This window comes from Bubalus bubalis, chromosome 5 (assembly GCF_019923935.1).
Source record: "Bubalus bubalis isolate 160015118507 breed Murrah chromosome 5, NDDB_SH_1, whole genome shotgun sequence".
NCBI classification, from domain to species: Eukaryota; Metazoa; Chordata; class Mammalia; order Artiodactyla; family Bovidae; genus Bubalus; species Bubalus bubalis.
This window is the reverse complement of record NC_059161.1, coordinates 48,897,047-48,917,547: the sequence shown is the minus strand read 5'-3', so window position 1 is coordinate 48,917,547 and position 20,501 is coordinate 48,897,047. Positions and strand designations below refer to the sequence as shown.

The 20,501-nt window shown below is 40.9% G+C and overlaps 1 protein-coding gene across 4 annotated transcripts in view; it reads right to left on the bottom strand.

Annotated features, from left to right (window-relative positions):
* Window positions 1–20,501, bottom strand: part of EFCAB2 (EF-hand calcium binding domain 2) — a 109,240-nt gene that overhangs the window by 29,577 nt on the left and 59,162 nt on the right. The window lies entirely within an intron of this gene.

Below are 20,501 nucleotides of genomic sequence, written 5' to 3'. Positions count from 1 at the left end.
TAAACTCTGAAAAAACAAGCACTATGTTTCTCTAAATTATTTCAGAGCAGGTGTAGCACAGCAAACAAAGTCATGTAATAAACATTGCCTCAAGAGGATGGAAGATACTTTCTGAGGAAAGGAAAAGGCAGACAAGTGAACCCAAGAGAGAAGAAAGAAGTGTTTGTGCTGACCAGCAGGCACAAACCCTGCCACTTCCTAACTGGTTTTTAAGTGTTCGCTAATTCTTTTGAGCCACAGTTTCCACATCTGTAAAATGAGGATGATAATGTCTAGTGAGGGGAAGTCTAGAGGCAGGGTGCCTAAAAGTAGGGCCTCTAGAGGCAGACTCCTGTTGCTGTTTAGTCGCTAAGTCACGTCCAACTGTTTTGAGACCCCACCGGCCATAGGCCACCAGTCTCCTACATCCTGGGATTTCCCAGGCAAGAATACTGGAGTGCGCTGCCATTTCCTTCTCCCGGGGATCTTCCCAACCCAGGGATCAAACCCTCGCCTCTTGCATCTCTTCCTTTGCAGGCAGATTCTTTACCGCTGAGCCACTGGGGAAGCCACTGGCAGACTGCTAGGGTTCCAACTCCAGCCCTCTAATTTGCTAGACTGGGCAGGTTAATCTGCATGCATAAGCCTTCCTGGTAGGTGAAACACAGATTCTTCCTTGAAATACTCAGAACTGGGCTGAGAACACTCTAATGGTCAAATAATATGAGCCACCATAACATAAAGCACAGCTGTTGACAGAGTAGCCACTCAACAAATATTAGTTATTCCTCACCCCCTCCCCCATAGGAATGTAATTCAATTTAACAATAACCTAAGAAAAGTATAAGCTATATTCAGTACTCCCTGGATGCTCAGACAGGGGATTTATAACAGATTATTAAATGTTTTCATTTAAAATGGTTAAAAAAGTTGTGATATTTTGAAAGTTAACTTGTTCAACTTAACTAGATGTTAATGTTAACTAATGTTAACAACTTAACTAATTACAAAGAGTGTAATACCTAAAGTGAGGTCCTTACTTGATCCATAGCATTATTGGATGGATCAAGTAAGGTAGATAGATAGATCAAGTGAACTAATGTTCACTTAACTAAAATATTTAACTTCTTACCATTCTGGCTAATATCTGTGGTATTATATTTACTCTATTTTACAGAGAAAACATTTTAAATAAGAATTTTTAAGTTCTTCACTTCAGGAGGCTTGAAGGATGAGTATCAAGAGAAAAAACTGAAGTCAATAACCGTGGAATACAGGATTCTTGGTGTTCACTGATCTGAGAGCCAACTAAACATGTAATGTTTTCATGTCAACCTCCCTGAGCTCCTTAGTCTCACTGCTCTTCATGCCCACATGCCTCTCTGAGGCAGGATCTGAACATGATGCTGTTGCTAGAGACTAAAAATATTTTACGAGATTATACTTTCTCTCAAGCAGCAGCTAAAGATGACCCATGAAACTGGCTAACACCAATGTAGTAATATTCTTATAACATCAGACTGGCTATTGCATACATCAGAACAAATAGTTAATGAGGCAGGGACAAAAAAATATAATTTGATAAACAGTCATGGATTTATCTCCTCCGTAACCTTCTAGGCCTTCTGCTCTGTGAATCAGAGAACCGCTTCAACTCCAAACTCAGAAGGATAAGGATAAAGGCTGCCTTAACTCACAGAAACAAAGGGAAGGCAGGGAAGTGAGGAGGGTAGCGTTTGTATGCCCTTGCAGGCTAGAAATCTTGGGGAGGTGGGCTGGGGGGAGAAAGAGAAATTTCAGGCCTGCACCATGCAGTACGGCAGCCACGACCTCTACTGGCTATAGAGCACCGGAAACGTGACTAGTTCAGATTAAAATGGGCTCTAAGTGAAAAATCTATATGCATTTCAAAAACTAGTACAAAAAAATGTAAAACATCCATTAATAATTTTTAATTGATTACATGTTGAAATCATATTTTAGACATATTGGTTAAATAAAACACATTGCTTAACCTGTTTCTCTTTTACTTTTTGAAAATACAACTACTAGAAAATTTTAAATTATATATGCAATCCTCCTTTTGCTGGTTCTTTTCTAGGGAATAGCTGCCATCATGAGGCACTTTGTGAAGACAGGTACAGCACATAAAGAGAAACTTAGAATTGCATCGTGCCATGTCAGCAATGTAACTGATCCCCCGTGCCACTATGAGAAACTTTCAACCTTATTTATTTATTTACTTATTTACTGGCCACATGTCAAAGCATGCAGAATCTTAGTTTTCTGACCAGGGGTCAAACCCATGCCCCCTGCAGTGGAAGCACAGAGTCTTAACCACTGGACCTCCAGGGAATTCCCTCAACCATATTTAAATGAAGTCCTGGGTCGCTGACCCAGGTCTCATGTCTTCTGCCTATATCCAAGAAACAGTAACAGGCTAACTTACTAGCTTTCTAAGGGGATAAAATCAAAGGGTAGACTTGACATGTATAAAGATGCATAGGAGAAAATCTGGGCTGGAAACCCAGATCTGGTAACAAAGCCACAAGAGCAGAAGAGCTCCTCTAAGAAGAATGCCTTGGCTGGAAGGATGGTGACCCAGGAAGAGCTCACAGGAGTACCCCCACTGACACAACGGTCCAAGGATGAGGAATCTGCACTAGACTCAGAAAAGAGGAGCCAGGAAATAAGCTAAAACTCAGGACAGGGTGATGTCATGGAAACTAAGGAAAGAGATGGAAAAAATTGAGTCATCTTTGGTGTTAAATGCTGCTGAAAGGTCAAGGAAGATAAGTTCTGAAAAATGTCCACTGGAATTAGTAAAGAAGGAGATCAGTTCTGACTTTTGACCAAGGATATTTCACTTGAAGGCTGAGGAAAAATCAGGGTTGAGGTGGATGGATCTGTGCAGTGAAGGGGAAGAATTGATGTCTGGAGGGGGACATGGTGTCAAGGAAGATTTTCTATTTTTTAAGACCAGAAAGATGTGAGCATGTTGAAATACCAATGAGAATGAACCAGGGTGAAGTAGAAGACTGATTAGGGCACCATCAGCTGAACAGATGGGCTTCCCGAGGAGGTAGGAAGGGCTGGGTCGGGTGCTTAGTGCTATATCCACATGGCCATCTCATCTGAAGACCTGCCACCAGCAAGCTGCTTCCTATGAGAAGGTGGTAGATTCCTCCTTGCAGTCTTAGAAAATTTTACTGTCCCTCTTTCCACTTTGCTCTGAAGAACCCATCACCATCTTCTGCTTTCTGAGGGCATTGAGCTAGACTGTCTCACTTTGCCCAGGCAGACCACAGAAAACAAAGCCTAATGTCCTCTGAGCATCAAGGAACTTCTTTCTGTCTAGTCCTGATGATATAAGAGAAAAGGGCAAAGACCCTTCGGCTGAGGAGTCCACAGTGGCCTAGAGAACAATACAAAACCTCAAGAGCTCACGTGTACTCAAACCACAGGTTCTCTAGCTCGCCCACCCTCCCTTTCAGTGGAAAGCTAATTCCTCCTCTGTGCTCTGGGCTCTGGAAGCTGTGGTCCGGATCCCTGCAGCCGACCTGGGCACAGAGGAAGGGGGTGATGCCCGTGCCTTCAGGCCTAGACATCTCAGCAGCACAGTGGTTTTCTTGCCCTTGTTTTCCCTAAAGACTGCATTAGCCTCCTAGTACAATGTGGTCCCTGGTGACTCAGACAGTAAAGAACTGGCCCGCAATGCGGGAGACCTGGGTTCAATCCCTGGGTCGGGAAGATCCCATGGAGAAGGGAACAGCAGCCCACTCCAGTATTCTTACCTGGAGAATTCCATGGACAGAGGATCCTGGTGGGGTACAGCCCATAGGGTCGTAAAGAGTTGGACAGGACTGAACGACTAATACTAACTAACTGAGGACAATATGAGAGAAGAAGAGAAGGAGCCACCAAATTGCTAATGTTGAACTTTTCTGGTCTTGCACATGGTGAAATGGAATTAGATTCGATTTAGAAAAATACAGGAACGTGACACATCTTTTACCTCTAGCCTACTAGACCACTCTAGATACAATTCATGTCTATAACCCTAGTTCGTGGTTTGGGAATGGGATGCGAAGTCTTCTCTTTCTCTCTCCATTCTCTTCTGCTCCGCTTCCCCAGGGCCTGACCTACTGCACCAGCTCCCTTGCCCCCAGGCTCCCGGTCCCAGCTGCCCAACACGAGGTAGAGCATTGCAGGTTTCCATTGCTGGATCACACACTGCCCAAAATGTGGGGGCTTAAACAACAACGAGTTCTTATTTTTCATAATTCTGTAGGTTGGCTTGATCGTTCCTCCACCGGTTTCCCCTGGGGTTCACTCATGCAGTGTTTAGCACTTAATTAATCTACACATCGGGTTGCTCAATATTCCACAGTCAACTATTCAAAATTTCCATTATCACAGCCCCGGATTCTGGGTCCCTTAACGTTCCATCCTGCCTGCTCTATTGATCCATAACCCTGAGCATCTCTACGTCTCTAATTTTAATTTCCTGTTACTGCAAAGCACTGCTGGAAGAAAACAACAAAAAACTTGTGGCCCACTACAGATTCATGCCATCTAGCATCAAGTGTCCTGGACGGTGCCTGACAATCCATTCTCTCATCTCCTGTTGATGCCCTAGCAAACTTCCCAAAGAGCTATCCTGAATCCTCTCTGGTCTCAAGCTCCAAAGCATGGCCTCCCTTAATCTCAGCAGAAAACCCTATCACCTACTTCACCGAAGAAATGAAAACTGCTGAAGTCAGCACCATCACCGACCTTCCTCACTCAGCTCTGGTTGCTCTAACAACATGCCACAGACTAGGGAACCTAAACCACAGACACTCATTTCTCCCAGTTCTAGGGGCTTAAAGTCCAAGATCAAAGCACTAACTGATTTGGGGTCTGGTGACAGTCCATGCCCCAGCTTGCAGATGACCTTCTTCCTGCTGTGTCCTCACAGAGCAGAAAGAGAGCAGGCTTGGGTCTCCCTCTTCTTTGAGGGGCTCCACTCTCATGACCTCATCTAAACCTAATCACTTCTTAAAGGTCCCACCTCCAAATACCATCCTGTTGAGGGTAAGGGCCTCAGTATATGCATCTGAGAAGGACTCAAACCTTCAGTCCATACCACCACCTTTCCATACACTTCTCTCACACCACCACAAGTGTGTACATGAAAGTGAAAGTGTTAGTCACTCAGTTGTGTCCGACTCTTTGTGACCCCGTGGACTGTAGCCCAGCAGGCTCCTCTGTTTATGGAATTCTCCAAGCAAGAATGCTGGAGTGGGTTGCCATTCCCTTCTCTAGGGGATCTTCCCAACCCAGGGATCAAACATGGGTCTCATGAATTACGGGACTCTTTACCATCTGAGCCACCAGGGAAGCAAACCTCCTTCCTTACGCTCTCAACCGTGGCGGGAAAAAAAGCACTCTTCCTAACAAAGCTAACCCCACTCTGTTTTTCTTAGTTCCAGTCTTGGCTCTTGTTCTTGACATACATGCCTCTCTTTCAGCATCTTCATTCTTTCCTTTATTATTTGCTACCTCTTTGGCTGTAAAACATTTACAATCTTCCTTTTCTTGAAAGAATTTTGATGGGTGCCCGACCACCTCCAACTATTCTATTTCTCAGCTTCCTTTTGCTATTACAATACTTAGAAATTATTCCTCTTGTAACTGTCGACTCCATTCCCCACTCATCCTCTCCATGTCTAACCCCTCTGCAAAATACTTCCATCACTGGCTCTCTACTCATCAGTCAGTACAGGTCTCTCTCACTCCCTCATCTCTTCCCTTCCCTTCCCTTCCCTTCATCCGACCCTCTCTTCTTCCCATAACCCCTTTAAGTGTCCCCTGCTCAGTACCTCTGTTGCAGGATGATCTCTACTGTTAAAAATATTAAAAATGCCCAAAAGAATAAGAACTATCTTAGATTTGGACCAAAGAAGACCACTGGTATCTTAATATGGAGTAGGAAATGGCAACCCGCTCCGGTATTCTTGCCTAGAGAATCCCATGAACAGAGGAACATGGTGGGCTACAGTCCACAGAGTCACGAAGAGTTGGACACCAACTGAGCAACAGAGCACGCACATGCGGTATCTTAGTGACAGCATTCATAGAATAAAGAGGAAGAACCCCCCCCACCACCAGCAAGAGTGCCAGTGCTAAGAAAATCTAGACCAGAAGTACAGAATACACAGTTGTGGGGGATGCCCACTGAAGGGGACGCAGATCACACCTGACAGCCCACAGCTCCAGAGCGCTCACTCCGTGTCCAGCACGTTCTACCAACTCACTTCATCCTCAGGAAGTAGGCACTACTGTTACCTCCATTTTCAGAGGAAGAAATTAAACCCCAAAAGCATTAAGGAATTGGCCCGAGGTCACATATAGCCAATATGTTAAAGCAATGACTTCCTTGGGACTAGGGAAATCTCGGGAGCTGTGGAGAAGTCTGACAAGGGGGCTAAGCAGAGAACAGGGATGAGAACAGAAACTAAAGCCCTCACGATGTGAGAAAAGTAGATTAACTAGCCTTCTGGCTTAGGAATGGACATCTCCTCTAAGACTTCTAGAAAGAACAGACTTTACATCTCATTCATCTCCCTTATAATATGATCATGACCTGTATGGATATGAGAAAAAAATATCTCCTCACAATAGCTCTGTGGGGTAAGCACTGTTATTTTACATATGGGGGAAACTGAACCACAGAAATGTCTGGTAATTTCCCCAAGATCCTAGTAAGTAGTGGAAATGGGATTCAGACACACACACAGGCTGGATTGGACTCCACATTCTTAACCACTGCACACCACTATCTCTCATAAATCACAACTGCATAATTAGTTAGGCTTAAAAAAGAACTTGACTGTAACAAGGTGCTTCTACAGAAAGCTGTGGGCATGCCACCCCATGAGAGCCTTGAAGATAGATCCAGAGATCACAAACTGATGACCAAAGGAACAAATGTGGCCCTCAGATAAGATTTTGTTTAGCATAGCATTCGTTTGTTTCTTTGTTTACAGGGACATATGTAAACATCGTAAGAATGGTCCTACACTTCTGATTCACATACTCTATTACAGGCATGTTCCATGTAGAAATCTGTATATAGCACTCCTGAAAAATACCAATTTTGTACTGTTTAGGAATTTACCTGCAAGAAGCAGGGGAAGGAGCCAAATGGCTTCTTAAAGTTCTCCTCAAGTGCTTGACTCTAAGATTATTTTTAAACACACACACACACACACACACACACCCCACACACACAACCTATGGCTTATAAAAGAGAATGTTCTTGTTCTCAGAGGATTTACACTCAAGTACTTAAGAGAAAAGGTCTCAGTGTCTACAACTTACTCTCAAAGTCTAGTAAAATGATACAAATCAATACCAGAAAAACAAACAACCCAATCAAAAAGTGGGAAAAAGACCTAAACAGACATTTCTCCAAACAAGATATAAAGATGGCTAATAAACACATGAAAAGATGCTCAACATTGCTCATTATTAGAGAAATGCAAATCAAAGCTACAATGAGATATCACCTCACACCAGTCTGAATGGCCATCATCAAAAAATCTACAAACAATAAATACCAGAGAGGGTGTGGAGAAAAGGGAATCCTCTTGTACTATTGGTGGGAATGCAAATTTATACAGCCACTATGGAGAATAATATGGAGAATCCTTAAAAAACTAGGAATAAAAACACCATATGACCCAGCAATACCACTACTAGGCATATACCTTGAGGAAATAAAAATTTTAAAAGACACGTGTACCCCAGTGTTCACTGCAGCTCTATTTACAATAGCTGGGACATGGAAGCAACCCAGATGTCCATCAACAGATGAGTGGATAAAGAAGCTGTGGTACATATTTAAAATGGAATATCACTCAGCCATAATAAAGGAACACATTTGAGTCAGTCCTAACGACGTGGACGAACCTAGAGTGAAGTAAGTCAGAAAGAGAAAAACAAATGCCATATACTAACGCATAAATATGAAATCTAGAAAGATGGTACTGATGAACTATTTGCAGAGCAGCAATGGATATACAGACATTGAGGATAGACTTATGGACACAGCTGGTGGGGGAGGAAGGAGAGTGTGGAAGGTATGGAGAGAATAACATGGAAACATACATTACCATATGTAAAACAGATAGCCAATGGGAATTTGCTACATGACTCAAGGAACTCAAACTGGGGCTTGGCAACAACCTAGAGGGGTGGGATGGGGGGGAAGGCGGGAGGGATGTTCAAGTGGGAGGGGACATGAGTTAACCTACGGCTGATTCATGTTGATGTTTGGTGGAAACCAACACAACACTGTGAAGCAATTATCCTTCCATTAAAAATAAAATTAAAAAAAGAGTCTAGTAAAATGAAAATAATAATAAAATACAAACATAAATATAAACATAATAAATATATAGGGAGACAGCACACACATCAAAAGCAAGCGTGGCAAAAATGTTGGGAACTGGTGAATCTCAGTGAGAGTACACACGAGTTCAGTGTACCACTTATTATTTGTCTGTAAGTCTGAAGTTTTTTAAACTTCATTTCATTCTTGAAATCAAAACCAAAGTAGTAAGAAACAATAACTGAAATTCTGCCTTGTATAAACTATTCATGAAACAATTTGCTCCTTTCATGTTATACAGTTTTTTATCATTTTGACTTAAAAAGTTGATTATTAAGGATGTCCTAGCCTTCAGTTTCACAAGAAAATGTACTAGTTATAACCTTTTCCCTCAGTATTTTAGAATTTAATATTGAAAACTTAGCAAGATGATAGATCTGTTTCCAGAAGTACAGGTAGAGATGAAGCTGGATACCAGTCTACCGTGTTTGCAGGTAGAAGAAAAGTGTATGGAAAGGATGGAGCCCTTCTCATCCCTTCACCAAATACCAAGAAGGCAGCACCTGAACTGCTCCTGCTGTTGCAGGGAAACAGCTGGTTTTTGTGTGACTCTAACAAGCACTGGGCTCAAGCTCTCCAAAGACAAGCAATGGCCAGGTCAGCCTCTGGCCCAGAAGGCAGCTTACTGGGAGGTGCCCTTCTGTGGCAGCCCGTTGGTTGCACTGCCCAGCAAAGGCCACAGAGAGGGCGACTAAGAAGAAAATTACACAAAGGTGAGTGAAGTGGAGAAGGGAGGTGATGTTTAATACATAGCCCCTTTCTCTCACATGTGCTCTTTCTTCAAATGACACCGGATGAGGTGAGCATATTTCAGGAGGCCTCTCGAGTTCCTAAACAGAGCCCCCGAGAGGACAGTAAAGGGAAATGACAGCAGAAACAAACGTGATATGAGCTTTTGTTTCCAATGTCCTGAAATACGAGGCCAGAGCACTGAAGACCACGTGATCCCCTGAGCTACTCTCACATCATAATTCTAGTGCCAGAACAAGGGACATAATAGGAGGGTTAAGGTGCTCTGAAAAACTCCAGATGGATCTGAGACCCTGGCCATTCTGAAGGAAATCATACTGCAAACATCCAGCCCCAGGTGTTGTAAGGCTCCTGAGAGTGAGCTAAGGAAAAAAGAGAAATGTAAGAAAGAACAGAGGATATAAAAACCCAGGCCATTAACTTTTTAGAAAGAGAAAGAGGTCTGGAAAGAAAGACATCTGAAAAGGAAAATGTAAGAAAACACTGAAAGAGATGAAAATATAGTTTTAAGAGATAAGGAATAGAAATGTCAAAGCTTAATGATGAAAATTAATGAAGCTCAGAATTAAAAGGAAGTATGTATTAGATAGGAACTAGAAAATGAAATAAAAATATTAAAAAGAAATATAAAAAATATGAAATAAAATAATTATATATAATATTAAGGCAGATTGGACTATTGAACTTCGACTAAATAAGATTTTGAATCAAGCTAATTGATTGAAAAATATTTCAAAATAACCTTTTAAAATTATTGTGAAAGTGTTCAGTTGCTCAGTCATGTCTCACTCTCTGTGACCCCATGGACTGTAGCCCACCAGACTCCTCTGTACGCGGACTTCTCCAGGCAAGAATACTGGAGTGGCCTAGGCAGATACCCTAAGGAATCCAAAACTGAGACACATGTATCCCATTGTTCACTGCAGCACTATTTACAACAGCTAGAACATGGAAGCAACCTAGATGTCCATGACATCTAGACAGGTGAACGGATAAAGAAGTTGTGGTACATATACACAATGGAATATTACTCAGTCATAAAAAGATATATATTTGGGTCAGCTCTAATGAGGTGGATGAACCTAGAACCTATTAATACAGAGTGAAGTAAGTCAGAAAGAGAAAGATAAATATCATATTCTAATGCATATATATGGAATCTAGAAAAATGGTACTGAAGAATGTATTTGCAGGGCAACAATGGAGAAACAGACATGGAGAACAGACTTATGGACATGGGAGAGTGGAGGAAAGGTTGAGATGTATGGAACGAGTAATATGGAAACTTACACTACCATATGTAAAATATATAGCCAATGGGAATTTGCTATACAGCTCAGAAAACTCAAACAGGGGCTCTGTATCAACCTAGAGGGGTGGGATGGGGAGGGAGATGGGAGGGAGTTTCAAAAGGGAGGGGATATATGTATACCTATGGCTGATTCACGTTGAAGTTTGACAGAAAACAGCAAAATTCTATAAAGCAATTATCCTTCAATAAAAAATAAATTAATTAAAAAAAAAAAAAAAAGAATACTGGAGTGGGTTGTCATTCCCTTCTCCAGGGGATCTTCCTGACCCAGGGATCAAACCTAGGTCTCCTGCATTGCAGGCAGATTCTTTACCATCTGAGCCACCTGGGAAGCCCTACTATTATTAAAACGATTAAAGTCCTAAAAATCATTAAAGTCATCATTTAAAAGAACTATTAAAAACATATTGATGTCAATGCAATAAAATTAAAATAGTTTTTAAATTTTAATAGTTTCTTTTAAAGTCTTTCTGACAGGCTTTTGGAAAAGGAGAGAGAGAGAGAAGGCAGAAACAAACTTATTTGTGTACAGTAGTGTACGGGTGATCAAGTGGTTTCCTCAGGAGAAAAAGCCCTGATCAGGAGCATCTGCATCTTCATTGTGCAAATCTACCCACCATGGCCAGTTTCAAGCTACCAATCTGACGTCACTCACGATGGACTTAGTGACAATAGCCCTATCACATGGTACCCTCCCACACATATATCATCTCCGGAGCATAGATAAAATAGAAACATATTACAGTAATTAGGAAGTGGCAAGCTCTCAGTGTTTGTCACCTTTGTTATTTTTTCACTGGTAATCAAACGACAACTTGAAAAAGCATAGAACCCTTCCTGAGTTTGTGTGTCACCCTTGTGCAGGGGCCACACTGATTTCTCTGCACCTGGCTTCCCTGGTGGCTCAATGGTAGAGAATCCACCTGCCAATGCAGGAGACACAGGTTCCATCCCTGATCCGGGAAGAGCCCACATGCGGCGGAGCAACTAAGCCCGCGCACCACAACTACTGAGCCTGTGCTCTAGACTCTGAAAGCCGAAACTACTGAAGCCCGTGCGTTCTAGAGCCTGTGCTCCACAAGAGAAACAACCGCAATGAGGAGACCATGCACCACAACTAGAGAGTAGCCCCCACTCTGCAACTAGAGAAAGCCCACACAGCACAGGCAAAGATAAATAAATAATTTTAAAAATTTCTCTGCACCATTCCAATTTTAGCATAAGTGCTGCCCAGTGGGCTGCCGTCTATGGGGTCGCACAGAATCAGACATGACTGAAGCAACTTAGCAGCAGCAGCTGCCCAATGGAGCACATTTGTTTTTAATAATAATTAACGTGTAAGTTTATATAGCTTATTTTTTACATCAATTAGGTTTAACAGGGGCTTACAGAATTCCTGAAAACTTACTCATCAGCTCTGCTAACCTGGTACAAGTCAACATGACTTCACTCCAGCACACCACTGATCCTGTGAGTCCCAACCACCTCATGTAACAGGTCAAGTGACTTCTGCCCTGCCATCTCAAGACAGGAGCATCTTCTGAACAACCAGCACAGTTAGGTCCAACTCACTTAGTGTTCTATACACATGTATGCAAAACAGAAAGCAAATACAATCTATGTTTAAAACAAAAAAAAAATTGAAACTTTTTCCTTTGGAAAAAAATTTTTTTTCTTTTAGATAAATTTCATGAGATTTTTTAAAAATTACCAACACCTCAATTTTGATAGGCCTTTCAGAGAAAATGAAAATCAACTGTCGTCTCATCTAAAGTCCTTAAAATTTGCAGAGACTTTTTTTTTGTCAGAGGTCCTATATTGATAAGAGCTAAAAGTCAGTCAGTCAGTTCAGTCACTCAGTCGTGTCCAACTCTTTGCGACCCCATGGACTGCAACACGCCAGGCTTCCCTGTCCATCACCAACTCCTGGAGCATGCTCGAACTCATGTCCATCGAGTCAGTGATGCCATCCAACCATTTCATCCTCTATCATCCCCTTCTCCTCCTACCTTCAATCTTTCCCAGCATTAGGGTCTTTTCCAATAAGTTAGTTCTTCGCATCAGGTGGCCAAAGTATTTCAAGAGCTATAAACTTAAGTCCAAAAGCCTTTTTGGTTAAATACTAAGAATTTGTTTCCACTCCTGCGTTATGTAAAGAATAGTAGACATGGAGGTGAAATCATTTCACAACAAATGAGTCACAATAAGGTTGTCCAATAGTGGCATCATCATTTAGTTTACACACAGCAACTGGACTATTTAAAACGTTTGGCCAGGGGCAGGCGGGCTCTTGGTAGGCTGACTTTTGGTGAGTGCAGTACCACGTTCCTGACACAAGGTGGAGCCAGTGGCATTGAGTTAGGTTGTGAGTCTTCAGTTTGAGGGCAGTCTAAGGTCAAAAAGATCACAAAGTGAAGACTCGATCCTGCAGGTCTAGGAGAGAAAAGAATTCTAGACAAGAAAAGATTAGGCAGAATATTGCACCTTCTCTATGAAATAGCCGACACTAGGCTAAGTACAAGAAAATGTTTAAAGCAATTCAAAAATGTCTTAGAAGGAACAAAGGATTTGAAAATGATTTTTATTGATGTAATAAATATTTATTGAACACTACTATGCCTAGCATATTCAAAAGCAAAGACATTCCTTTGCCAACAAAGGTCCGCCTAGTCAAGGCTATGGTTTTTCCTGTGGTCATGTATGGATGTGAGAGTTGGACTGGGAAGAAGGCTGAGCGCCGAAGAATTGATGATTTTGAACTGTGGTATTGGAGAAGACTCTTGAGAGTCCCTTGGACTGCAAGGAGATCCAACCAGTCCATTCTGAAGGAGATCAGCCCTGGGATTTCTTTGGAAGGAATGATGCTAAAGCTGAAACTCCAGTACTTTGGCCACCTCATGCGAAGAGTTGACTCACTGGAAAACACTCTGATGCTGGGAGGGATTGGGGGCAGGAGGAAAAGGGGATGACAGAGGATGAGATGGCTGGATGGCATCACTGACTCGATGGACGTGAGTCTGAGTGAACTCTGGGAGTTGGTGATGGACAGGGAAGCCTGGCGTGCTGCGATTCATGGGGTCGCAAAGAGTCGGACACGACTGAGCGACTGAACTGATGCCAGGTACAACAGAAAACAAATGAAGACTTTGCCCTTGTGGAAGTCACTTTTTCACCGACTAATTCCTGGCAAAGCCATGAAATGAAGCTTAAAATCATGCCTCATAACACCTATGGCTAATTCATGTTGATGTACGGCAGAAAATCAAGCCAATATTGTAAAGCAATTATCCTTCAATTAAAAATAATAAATTTTAAAAAGAAAAAAAAAAGGAGAATCAAAGCATTAATTCCTCTGCCTAAGAGCCCCCAGCACGCCTCATTGCACTGAGAATCTAAACTTTTTCATGGCCTATAAGGCTGTACATAATTTGGCCTCTGCTGGCCTTTGCAACTCGATTTGTACCACTCTCCTCAAAGCTACACTGTCCTTAATGCTTCTCTCCAACACATGAACCCCTTCCCTTCATAGGGCCTTCATATTTGGTCTCCCCTAGTTCATCACATGGCAGGCTCCTAGTCTTAAAGATCTTAACTCAAAAATTACCTCCGGAGAAACTTTCCCTGACCAGAATGTTTAAACTGTCCCCACAGAAGTCATGTATGGATGTGAGAGTTGGACTATAAAGAAAGCTGAGCGCCAAAGAATTGACACTTTTGAACTGCGGTGTTGGAGAAGACTCTTGAGAGTCCCTTGGACTGAAAAGAAATCAAACCAGTCCATCCTAAAGGAAGTCAGTCCTGAATATTCATTGGAAGGACTGATGCTGAAGCTGAAACCCCAATACTTTGGCCACATGATGCAAAGAACTGGCTCAATGGAAAAGACCCTGATGCTTGGAAAGATTGAAGGCAGGAAGAGAAGAGGATGACAGAGGATGAAATGGTTGGATGGCATCAACAACTCAATGAACATGAGTTTGAGGAAGCTCCGGGAGTTGGTGATGGACAGGGAAGCCTGGCGTGCTGCAGTCCATGGGATCGCAAAGAGTCGGACACGACTGAGCGACTGAATGGAACTGAATCCCATCTAAGCACCCCTCTGTCTCTAATACATCAATCCTATTTTCTCTATACCATATTTTATTTCCTCATCCTGTTTTATTTACTTTATGACACTTATTATGTGAAATTGTATCTATTTATCTGTTTGCTTGTATACCATCTGCCTCTTCTTTCTAAAATACAAGTTCCATAAGGACAGAAGCCTTTCACTGTTATATTCCAACCCTCAGAAGGAGCTCACACCTAATAGAGACTCAGTAAATATTTGTTAAATAATAAATGAATACTTTTCTATTTCTCTACATTCACTCATTTAATTCTCACATCAATCCATATCTCATAATCTCCACTTTAAAAATAAGGAAACTGGGACTTGGAGAAGTCATACTGATGCACTCTCTAGAAACATAACTAGTATGGAGCAGAATAGGAAGCTGGTTCCCAACCTCTGACTCCTGCGAGTCTATCTCTCCGCTCTCTACAGTAACATCTTAGAACAAATCATGGTGGTGAGTGTAATTTGGGAGGAAAAGTAGTGACAGAGAAAAAGACTCAGATGCAGATCGGAATCACTCTGCCTTTTGCATATTTCTCATGGATGTTTTGGTTATAACAAGAGTTTAATAAATGCTAACTAAATTGACTTAAACGTTTTTCAATATTGCAAAAGGTCTAAATAATTCCAAATTCAACATTGCCAAATGGCAATAAGTGTCATAAAGTAAATAAAACAGGATGAGGAAATAAAATATGGTACAGAGAAAATAGGATTGATGTATTAGAGACGGAGGGGTGCTTAGATGGGATTCAGTTCCATTCAGTCACTCAGTCGTGTCCGACTCTTTGCGATCCCAATGTTTACTGCCCAAACAAAGCAAACAAATAAAATGTCCAGTCTCATGGAGCTTCCTGTTTAAGAAGCAACACTGAAACGCCTTTTGGCAGACACTACAGTCATGGGGGGAAAAAAATCAACCAATAAATGCTAAAATTAGTGGGCAAATTTGGAGGAGAAATAGGATGTTTGCGTGGTCTTGACGTATCTCCCCAAGATATTTACTAATTAACAAAGTGAAAAATAACAGCCTCATAGTGGGAAAACCTGGCAGACACTATCGTAACCAAGACAGCAAGGTTATAACATTGAGCACAGCATCACCCTGCGTGGTGCACTGAGAAAAATACAAAACCACTTCTGCATTATTCTTGGCAAAAATGCATTAGCTCAATCTACGCGTGAGAAAACCTCTAATACACCCAAACTAAGGAACATTCTACAAAATTACTGAGCAGGACATTTTACAAGTATCAAAGTCATGAAACAAAGACTGAGGAACTGCCACAGCATGGAGGACCTAAAGACATACAATAACTAAATGCAAACAGGATTTTTAATTGGATCCTGGAAGAGAGAAGGGAGATTAGCAGAAAAGCGGGTACAAATCAGTAAGATCTAGCATTTTTGTTCACGATTCTGAAAAAATGTTAATTTTTCTTGATTTTAGTAATTGTACTACAGTTATAAGACGTGACCATTAGGAGAAGCTGGTTGAAGGAACACTCTGTACTATTTTTGCATTTCTGTAACTACAAAAGCAATTTCAAAATAAAATGGTTTTAAAAACATTGAAAGAATTAAATTTTAAAATATTGGCATTATAAGGTCCTTTCTGCTCTATGGGCAAGGAGTGGAGATTTCTGGTTAATCAGATATTTTTAGAGTTACCACTTCTACATGTTAGGGATATCAGTCATTTGTAATACAACATTTTCTCAAGTTGTCATTTATCTCTGGATTTAAAGTTTTGTTTTGCTTTTAGCTAAAAAAAAACTTATATGTGCCTGAATGTGTCAGTCTTTTTACTTCTAGATGTTATTTTGAGTCATTTTTCTCTACTCCAAGTTCATAAAGGAATTCACCCACATGTTTTTTAATACTTACACAAAATTTTGTTTTATGGTTAGATTTTTTGTTGCCTACAACCTTAACTTGGTACATAACCTGAAGTACAGATCTAATTTTACACTTTTCAAATGGCTATCTAGCTATTAAGTCTATCTTTTCCCCACTTACTGGAGATGTCACCTATATCATGTATTATATCATTAATCATTAATTGCCATTGGCACTTGGCAATTATTTCTGAACCTTCTGTTCTATTTCATTGGTCTGTCATGCCACACTTTTAATTTTGTAAAGGACTGATAATATGTTTTAATATCAAATAAAGCTAAACTGGAGCTTCCCAGGTGGCCCAGCGGTAAAGAACTTGCCTGCCAACGCAGGAGACTTGAGTTCAATCCCTGGGTCAGGAAGATTCCTTGGAGAAGGAAATGGCAACCCACTCCAGTATTCTTGCATGGGAAATCCAATGGACAGAGGAGCCTGGCAGACTACAGTCCATGGGATCGCAGAGTCAGACACAACTTAGGAACTGAACAACAGCAACAACATAGCTAAACTTACCTCCTTGCTCTCCTTTGTCCGCTTTTTATTGGCCATTCTGCTTATTTATTTTTTAACATGAACATTAAATTCACTTGTCTAGCTCCAGAAAAGTCTTGTTGGTATTTTAACTGTGTTTATAAGTTGATTTAGGATTACTTGACACCTTTATGATTTCAAGTCTTCCTATCCAAAAACATGGTATGTCTGTCCATTTGTTCAATTCTATTTGTATATATTTTTCAGGTTTTCCTAATGTAGCATTGTATTTTTTGTTATGTCTATTAAATTTAAACTTTTTTGTTGCTATTGTAAATGGGTCTTACCTCTGATTATGGGCTTCCCAGATGGTGCTAGAGGTAAAGAACCTGCCTGCCAATGCAGGAGACACAGGAGACATGAGTCCAATCCCTAGGTTGGGAAGATTCCCTGGAGTGGGAAAAGGCAACCCAGTCCAGTATGCTTGCTTGGAAAACTCCATGGACAGAGAAGCCTGGCGGGCTTCAATCCACAGGGTTGCAAAGAGTTGGACACGACTGAAGCAACTTAATATGCATGCACCTTTCATTATATATCACCTAGCAGGTCATTATTTGTATAATTGAAGGCTTGATTTCTGTATATTAATTTAATTTCCTACAACTTTATTAAACTTTGTGGTGATTTTTCATTGATTTTTTGGGGTTTTCTAGATATTTCCTGATTTCCTACATGTAAATAGAGACTGTTCTTTTTCTTCTACCTTTTCGTGTCCAATATTTATGCCTCTGTTATTACTTGTCTAATTGCTGGCTAAAGTCTCTAGTTAATACTAAATAATAATGATGAATATGGATATTCTTATTTTGTTCCCGACTTTAGTGGAAACGCTGATTGTGCTTCTTCATTAAGTAAGAGACTGGATTTTAGGCTGAGATACACGTATTTCATGTTATGGAACTATTTCCTCAAGATGTACTTCACTGAGTGTGATGGCTAATTTTGTGTCAACTTGATTGGGCTTAAGGGATGCTCAGTTGGCTGACAAGACATTATTTCTGAGTGTATCTGTGAGGATACCTCCAGAATCCAGCATTTGAACGGGTAGACCTAGTAGAGAGTGTGACTTCCCTGGTGACTCAGACGGTAAAATGCCTGCCTACAGTGCGGGAGACCTGGGTTTGATCCCTGGGTTGGGAAGATCTCCTGGAGAAGGAAATGGCAGCCCACTCCAGTGCGCTTGCCCAGAAAATCCCATGGACGGAGGAGCCTGGTAGGCTACAGTCCATAGGGTTGCAAAGAGTCTGACACAACTGAGAGACTTCACTTTCACCTAGTAGAGAAGATCACCCTCACCAACTTGAGTGGGCTTCATTCAAGTTGGTATGCTAAGCAGAACAAAAAAGCAGAAGGGCAAATTTTTTCTCTCTGCTTAAGCTGAGACACGTATGTTCTCCCATTCTTGGACAACCATGCTCCTGGTTCTCAAGCTTTAAGGCTCAGAATGATTTACACCACTGGTTTTTTATTCTCCAGCTTGCAAATGTCAGATCATGGGATTTCTTGGCCTACATAGTTATGTGAGCCAATTCTTAAATTCCTTCTTCACTTTTTGTGTGTGTATTTTAAAGATACACATATCATCAAAATTAGGAATGTGTGCTGAATTCTACCAGATGCCTAAGTATTTATAAATATGATCCTACGCTATTTCTTCTCAGATCTACTAGTATGATGAAATACACGTATACTTCCCAACAGAGAACTATTCTTTTATTCTTGATATAAACCCCTTTTTGCTTTAATGTGCTATTGCATTTTGTTGCAAGTAATTTATTTGTAATTTTTGTATAGAAGTTCTCATAAGTAAGATTGTTCCTTAGAGTTTTTTTTAATGCACTCTTTATTAAAGTTTTGGGTATCACTATTATATTCATTTCAGAAAAATAATTTGGAAGTTTTTCTTCTTTTCTTATTTCCCAGAAAAGAGTAAGTACCATTGTGACTAAAATTTTTTAAGTCTGATAGAATTCTCCTATGAAACCATTGGTATTGAAGCCTTTCTGTGAAATAACTCTTTGAAAACTTGCCTTTTGATTCTATGGAATTTAGTATGTTTAGATTTTCTATGTTTACTGGGATCAATTTGTTTTGTTTTGCTTTTTATTTTTGGTAATTGACTCTTTTTTTAAGTGTATAATCCAGTGGTTTTTAGTATATTCACAATGGTGAGCAGCCATCACCACTACTGATCCTAGAACATTTCATCACCCCCAATAGTATCCCCATACCGGCCAGCAATCACTTCTCATTCCCCACTCTCCCTGCCGCCTCGTAATCATTAGCCTATGGTCTGTCTCTATATATTTGTCTGTTATGGGCATTTCATACAAGCATAACACAATATATGGCCTTTCCTGCTTGGCTTCTTTCACTTAGCATAATGCTTTCCAGGTTCCACCATGCTGCAGCACAGGTCAGTACCTCATTTGCTTTTTATGGATGAATAATATCCATTATATGGATATATCACATTTCTTTATCCATTCATCAGTTGATGGACATTTGAGTTGTTTCTGCTTTTGGAATATTATGAATAATGTTGCTATGAACATTTATACACAAGATTTTGTGTGAATGTATTTTTTCGTATCTCTTGGGCATACCCTTAGGAATGAAATTCTTGGGTCATATGGTAACCATGTTTAAAATTTTGAGGAACTACAAAACTGTTTTCTAAAGTGACTGTACCATTTTAGATCTCCACCAGCAGAGTATGAGGGTTTCTAATTTCTCCACATCCTCACCATCTTTTGTTATTTTACTTTTTAAAATTACCTTAGTAGATCTGAGGCAGTATCTCTGTAGTTTTGACTTTCATTTCCCTAACAACTAATGATGTTTTGCATATTTTCAGGTAAGTAAGTAAGTAAGTAAGTGTTAATCGCTCAATCGTGCCTGACTCTTTGTGACCCCAAGGACTGTAGCCCACCAGGCTCCTCTGTCCATGAGATTTTCCAGGTAAGGATATTGGAGTGGGTTGCCATTTCCTTCTCCAGGGGATCTTCCCAATCCAGGGATCGAACCCAGGTCTCCTGCACTGCAGGAAGATTCTTTACTGACTAAGCTACAAGGGAATTCAGGTGTGTATTAACCATTAAATGTGTTCTTTGGAGAGATAGCTATTCAGATCTTTTGCCCACTTTATAAGTGGGTTATTTGTATTTTTATTATTGAGATAAAGAGTTCTTATAAGGGACTTCCCTGGTGGCTCAGACGGTTAAGCGTCTGTCTACAATGTGGAAGACCCAGGTTCAAGCCCTGGGTCGGGAAGATCCCCTGGAGAAGGAAATGGCAATCCACCCCAGTACTATTGCCTGGAAAATCCCATGGACAGAGGAGTCTGGTAGGCTGCAATATATGGGGTCGCAAAGAGTCGGACACAACTGAGCGACTTCACTTTAACAGTTCTTATATATTCTGGATGCTGGACCCTTATCAGATATGTAATTTGCAAATATTTCCTCCCATTCTGT